The sequence below is a fragment of the Galeopterus variegatus genome, unplaced genomic scaffold (assembly GCF_000696425.1).
Source record: "Galeopterus variegatus unplaced genomic scaffold, G_variegatus-3.0.2 Scaffold1316, whole genome shotgun sequence".
NCBI lineage: Eukaryota > Metazoa > Chordata > Mammalia > Dermoptera > Cynocephalidae > Galeopterus > Galeopterus variegatus.
In genome coordinates, this window is record NW_007727427.1 from 397,898 (window position 1) to 405,169 (window position 7,272).

General features: G+C 42.4%; 1 protein-coding gene across 1 annotated transcript in view; it reads right to left on the bottom strand.

The window, feature by feature from the left end:
- Positions 1 to 7,272, bottom strand: part of DNER (delta/notch-like EGF repeat containing) — a 69,584-nt gene that overhangs the window by 61,145 nt on the left and 1,167 nt on the right. The window lies entirely within an intron of this gene.

Below are 7,272 nucleotides of genomic sequence, written 5' to 3' on the forward strand. Positions count from 1 at the left end.
CCAGATGGTCATGTCATTATGAGTCCAAGGGTACTGGTGTTAGGAAGACGGACCAGTCACTGCTTGTGTCGGCTGTGGCATTAGGGGACAGAGCTGCAGGACTCACAGCATGACAGTAACAGTTCCTCTTAAGGATGAGAGCCAGGCAATGAGAAAAATATGTTTAACTAAAGAGAATTTTATTAAAAGAGAAAAGCATCAATATATTTTCTTTCCTTTTCAAATCAGAAAGGAAAATTAGTTCAAAAGGCTTAACTGAAATTCCTGATGAGATGTGGGTTTATTCTTTTGTTGCTGTTTGTTTACAAATGATTATATAAATTATAATATTTAAAATTGTATTTAAATTTTTTAATTATTAAAAATACAATAGGAATAAAAAGAAGAAACTAACAATTTCTTGATAAAGATGGCTTTTACTCTCTTATTTGCAAAACAGGTGTTTATTCTAAAGGACAAGAAGACATTTTTGGAGATTCACTCATGAGTGTTACGCTGTTTTCAACTTTCAAAAACATGTATTATTGCCAATTTGCAGTGAAACCAGGCCATTTTTGTCAGGCCCTGTCCAAACAATGAGAAACATGTGAGTGTTTTCAAAAATCACCCTGTCTTTGTTAGTTCTGAATTGAGATAAGCAGAAAAAATAAACCCTTGCCCAAGTGGGAATTAGAACTACTGGCTTTTTTTCCAACCTTTCCAACTCACAGCCAACCCCCAAACTCAGAAAGTCCCATTAGAACATGCTAATGTGGTGAACTGTTTTGTTTCTTGTGCCTGTCACAAAAGTAGGTTAAGCTCATATTTGCGTTGTTAACAGAGCACTTTCAAAGTATGTTGCCATTTCAGTTGTCTTTGAACTGCTTTCCAAATTTAGGTTGTGATAACGGCCCCTTTGAGGAGACCTTGACCTAAGACAACTATATCACCGTGGCTTTCAATTCTTCTATCTTACCCTACTTTTTGTAATTTTAGAAAAATATATTCTACTACTCTTTATCAGATTATTTCAATCATTTAGACAAGAGGTTCTGAACGAGCAGCAATTCCATCCCCTAGAGGACATTTGGCAATGTTTGGAGACATTTTTGGTTGTCACCCTAGCGCTGGAAAGATGGAGTTGCTTCCGGCATCTGGTGCGTAGAGCCAATGCACATGATGGACCCATTCAACAAAAGGCTATCCAGCAAAAAATGTCAGCACAGTCAAGTCGAGAAACTCTGTTCTACAGCAGGAGTCAGCAAACTGTGGCCCCCAGGCCAAATACATCCCAGCCTGTTTTTGTAGATAAAGTTTTATTGAGACACAGCCACTCCCATCCATTTATACATTGTCTATGGCTGCTTTCACTCTATACAGCAGACTGAGTAGCCACAACAGAGACCATATGGCCTGCAAAGCCTAAATATTTATTGTCTGGCCCTTTACAGAACAAGTTTGCTGACTCATCTAGAATTAGCAGAACCTTCTGTTTTTACAAGAGTTTATCAGATTTATGGTTTGCAAATTTTTCTCCTATTCCATAGGTTGCCTTTTCTCTGTGTTGGTTCTGTGCTGTGCAGAAGATTCTCAGTTTGATGCAGTGCCACGTGTCTACTTTTCCTTTTGCTGCCTGTGCTTTTGCTGTCATAGCCAGGAAATGACTGCTCAGACCACTGTTATGAAGCTTTCCCCCTATGTTTTCTTCTAGGAGTTTTATAGTTTCAGGTTTTCCATTTAAGTCTTTAATCCATTTTGAATTGAGTTTTGTGCCTCGTTTAAGATAACACAAATGGCCAATGGATACATGAAAAGATGATCAACATTGCTAATCCTCAGGGAATGCAAATTGAAACCACACTGAGATGTCACCTCCTACCTGTTACGATGGCCATTGTAAAAAAAAAAAAAGAGAGAAAGAGAAAGAAAATAACAAGCATTGGTAAGGATGAGGAGAAACTGAAACCCTTGTGTGCTCTCGGTGTGAAGGTAAAATGGTGCAGCTGCCATATGGGAAATGGTCTGAAGGGTACTCAAAGGATTAGAACTAGAACTACCGTATGATCCGGCAATCCCACTTCTGGGTTTTCATCCAAAAGAACCGAAAGCAGGATTTCAAAGAAATATTAGCACTCCCAAGTTCATTACAGCACTATTCACAATAGCAAAGAGGTGGAAACAACCTAAATGTCCATCAGCCAATGACTGGAAAAAGAAAATGTGGTATATATAATAACAGACAGAATATTAAAAAATTTTTAATTAAATCTACTTAAAAATTTAAATTCATTTAAAAATTTGTTAAAAGGGTAGATTTCATGTTGCGTGATTTTTTGCCACAATAAATATATTAATTTATTAAAAGAGTTAAGTGTCTTTTGGCTTCTTCTTTTAATCACAAGAACCTTCTTGTGGTCGGCGGGAGCGACAGTCACCAGCAGCATCTTTCACTTGTATTTGCTCTCCCAGCAGAACTTTAAATAATCAATGCATCTTTAACCTCTGAATTGAGGTGTTATTTACACAAACAAAAATCAAAAGCAAGTTTCATAAAATCATCCATAATTGTCTTCATTTTTTGAAAACAGTATCATTATCTTTTTCCACTAGCAACATGAAAAGTAAATGAGGCAGTTATTTTACAGAGATAATTAAGCTGGTGATGTTTTTCCTTCCTTGAGGGGGGAAAAAAGATAAAGTCTTCATATTCTAAAATGGTTTCTTCAGAGACAGTAACATTTAAATGTCTTTATGGAAATGTCAAGGCACCCTTTACACTCGGTGCCAAGGAACTTAAATCGGACTCTTTGAATAAAAATGCATCTTTCCAAAAGAGACAGCTTCTGTAAAAATGAGGCTGTCACCCCCTGCTGATAATTAATTCAGACAAACAAATTAGCCCAGGGCAGTATGCCAGGGTCTAAAAAAATTAAGCTAGCCCAAAGAATTTTTTAAGGACAAAATAAAAGATCAGAAGGGTGGGATCAGAGGTCCCTTCCAGCGCATTGACCCTCAGCACTGCTCCAATCTTTGCATGATTTGCTCCTGAATATCCAGCTCTAATCACTTTAGAACCAACAGAACATAGTGACCAGCCAGATGTGGGAGTGGGTGAAAAAGAGCAGAGTAGATGGCTGCCATGTTCAGGCTGAGTGAGTGACAGATGACATCACTAACACAAAAAGGTGAAGCAGGTTGAGAGCAAGACCAGCTTAACTTGGGGCTCACTCACAGAGTAAGTAGTTGGAAAGGTGGGTTTAAATGGACCAGCAAGAGCACTTTGGGAATTAGTTGTCTGGATGTGGTGCTGAAGTTTTCATCAAAAAGGAGAATGGAAAGGAAAAAAGAAGGGAACAAGATCAGATTTACACAGACAGGTAAGTAGAGAACGGGAAGCCAGATCAGGACACTGAACAGGGATTGGGTGAAGGAGAGGGGGAAAGCCCAAGAAATGCAGTGTCCTGGAAGTTGGGGGAGGAAAAGAAGTCAGAGGGGGCCGGTTAGCAGTGTCAGCAGCTCTATAGAGCAAGAGTGTCAGCTGGATTTGAAGATTAGGAGGCCACTGGAGACCTCAAAATCATTGCTCTCAATAGGGGCTGTACAACCCTTAGAGGGTGTTTTGGAAATTGGGGATAGGAGAGCTCCTCATCACAATGATTGGAAGGGTCTACTGGAATTTAGTGGGTGGGGGTCAAAGATATTAAATATCTTGCAATGTCCAGGAGATCCCTGCACAACAAAGAATGGTCTGCAATCCTTCACAACTTTGGACTGACCCACCAGCCATGCAAGTAAGTTAAACGCCTGCTTATACCTTTCCAAGACTAACTGCCTTACATGCACAGCACAGTTTTAAGATACAGTGAGTTTTCCTGGAAAGTACTACTGGATAAGGCAGAAGAAGACTGCACTGAGAAAAGATATTCACCATTCTGGAACATCACTTCACAAGAGCTCTAGTGGAATTTAATAAACAATAAAGAATCAGAAATTTTTTTTAAAAAATCACTTCTTCAGATAGTTTCCTGATAATACTAGGTAAAGTAGCTGCCCCCACCCCAACACTCAGTCAGTTTCCCTCATAATTATCTAAAATCATATTTTTAACTTCAGTTCTTTACTTGATTATAATTTCTCTTCCTCTACTAGAATATGAGCTTGAAGGCAGAGGCTACGACTGCAATGTTCACAGCTGTACTCACAGTATCTGGTATGGAAAAGCTGAGCAAGTAATAATTGTTGAATCGGCACCCAAAATGCTATGGATTAATTCAAAACACATTTACAATGTGCCTATGGTGTTCTAGGAGCTTCTAGGAGCTTCTAGGAGCCCTGGGTACAAAGGTAAAAGGCAGAGTCTCCACCTACAAAGAGCTTACAGTCTAGTAGCAAGTTGGTGGCATCTGCTTTGTGTCAGGGCTTTTATGTGTGTTACCTTGTTTAACCTTCATGAAAACCCAAAGTGATGGGCATGACTAGCCCCAGTTTGTAGATGAGGAATTAAGAGTCAGAAGAGTCAAGAAATTTGCCCAAGGTTACGTGGTCAGTCCTGTGTGTTCTTTGTACTGTCCTATGATGTCTCCCAAAGGCACTGCCTGGTGTGTTACTTTGCTAGGGCTGCCACGACAATACACCACAGACTGGTTGAATTAAACAACAGAAACTTATTCTCTCACAGTTCTGGAGGCTGGACGTGTCAGATCAAGGTGTCAGCAGATTTGGTTTCTCCTGAGGCCCCTCTCCTCGGCATGCAGATGGCCTCGTCTCAGCGCAAACACCCCTGGTGTATTTCCTCTTCTTATGAGAACACCAGTGCTACTGTGTTAGAGTCTCACCCTTATGACCACATTGAACCTTAATTAATTACTTCTTTAAAGGCCCTATCTCCAAAAACAGTCACGCTGGAGGTTAGGGTTTCAACATATGTATCTTAGGGGGACATAATTCAGTCCATAACACCTAGAATCAGGGTTTCTCAATGGCTACACTACTCATATTTTGGACCAGGTCATTCGTCACTGTTGGGAGGCTGTCCTGTGCATTGCAGGACGTTGAGCAGCATTCCTGGCCTCAAGACGCTAGATTCCAGTAGCAGCACCCCTCTCCAGTTGCAATGATCAAAAATATCTCCAGACACTTTCATATGTGCCCTGGAGGACAAAAATTCCTTTGAGAAAACACTGTCCTAGGTCCTTTTTATAAGATGAGAGTGTCTTGAGAAGATTTGAGGATGTGCAGGTTTCAAATTGTTGTTGTGAAGACTGACAGTGAATTTACAGAGAAAAAGTATTTCTGGACAGTACCAAGGGGGGCACCTACCATCTTGGATTTGATGTAATTCCAGCCCATGGAGTGACTCTCTCCAGAGTGCAGTCCCACAGAGGAAAACAGGGACTGGGCTCACCTGGGTCATACCAAAGGAATGGGATAAAGAGAGGAGTGGGGAGAGGGGGTCCTCCTGGCGAGTTTTGAACTACAACCCTGATGAACGTTCTATGTCCTCACAGTAAGACTCCTCCCCAAGACCCCCTTATCAAGCTGGCAGACAGAGCTGGTTTCTAGGTGGTGCTGTTCCTGCTTCTCAGATGAGAAGTCTGAAGCCCGACATGCTTGGCTCAGCAGAGGCATGTGGAGCCGGGATCCCACCCAGAGTCTCTGCTCTGGAACCACCTCGCTGCCTCCGGGCCTCAAGAGGCTCGGATTCCTCTTCTTTCCACTGGAAGGCAAGACCTCCACTGCTGTCTCAAGACCACACTGTTTAGACACCACCAAGACGGCTCTGGCCCCACGCTGGTTTACACGAGAACTCCTTTCCTCCCTTCCCCCATCACTTTGTCACACTCTGAAAAATCCCAAACTGTAAGATTCTGATGGTAGGCAGATGACTTTCACACTTTGGGCACTTTGCGTGACAAATTCCAGCAACTCATCCCTCTGTATCGCGTCTGGAGGACTATTTGTGCTTCCGGCTGCCTCCAGAAAAGAGAGCAAACAGGACCTTCCAAAAACAGTGGTGATGTGTTCAGGACAGCCAGGGCAAGGCCACCCTACTCACTCCCCCGGTGCAGACTGAATTCAAGGTGAGAACGATCTGAAGTGTTGTGAAGGTCTTTGTTTGTTTGTGTCTACAGTCAGGATGAAGTAAGTGGGGGATGTGGGCAGCGGTTCCTTTAAGGGTGTGTTGCATCTCCAAGCATGTCTTCCCCTCTTTCCAGTAGGAGGGGACAAATTGTGAAAACCCATGACTCTCGGATTCACATCCAGGCTGGTTCTCAAGAGATCAAATAGCCCACCTCACCCATAGTAGTTAAAGACATGGGCACAGAGGAAGTCACCTTACTATGTGAATGCGATTGTCTGTGAGCTTTCCAACTCGGCCTCAACTCAGAGACCACAGAGCCCTCCGGGATGTCAGGCACTGCACTGCTTTTACCATGTGGAGCTTGATTTCAAAGGAAACTGTGTGTGTCTGTCTGTCTGTCTCCCTTGGTCCCTCTCTTTGCTGGTAGGTTCACAAGAGGAATCTATCTCAGAACTGAAACATTGATCCCATCAAGTGTTCAGATGCTCTGTTCTAAATGGACCTGCTGCTGGTGATATCTGCACAGACTGCCACAGAGGAATCATGCTCCTGTCACACACACACACACACACACACACACACACCAAAGCCAGACGATCTGTGTGCACATGGAGGCAGTTGTGTAAGTAAATACAGAATGTGAGTGTACGTGTGGAGCACAGTGGCTGCTGCTGATGGTTCTTTCTTTTACTACCTAATTTCTTATCCTTTCATTGCTCATGGCACCTGGGCCAGAAGAGGAAATAGATGTAAAATGACCCAAATCAGTCAATATTTCCACTTGCTGTAGTTCTTATAAACATTAAATTGGAAGGACTGAAGACAGAGTCTAAATTAGCTTTAGATCATAAAACCTCCCTATTATTCATGTCACTGAGCCATCTGCAAACCTCCGCCTCCCTCCCTGGGCTTCCAAAACAGTGGATGATGAAGAGCCAGCTCCAGCTCATGTCCTAGCTGTTCATGCTATGAGTTTACATTCTCCATCACTGAAAATACCTGCCACCTTGAAGAGCCATGTGGTGAAGGCTGGCGACTCTCTGCCTCATGTTTGCCTCCTCAATTGATCTATTTATTCATTAACTCAACACATAGATATTAAATGCCTACTACGTGCTGGGCATGTGCTAGTCACTGGGGCTATGTGGTGAATAAAAGCAGACCTAGTGCTTCTACCAGGGCACTGAGGAGGAGAAGGTCAACCATCCATA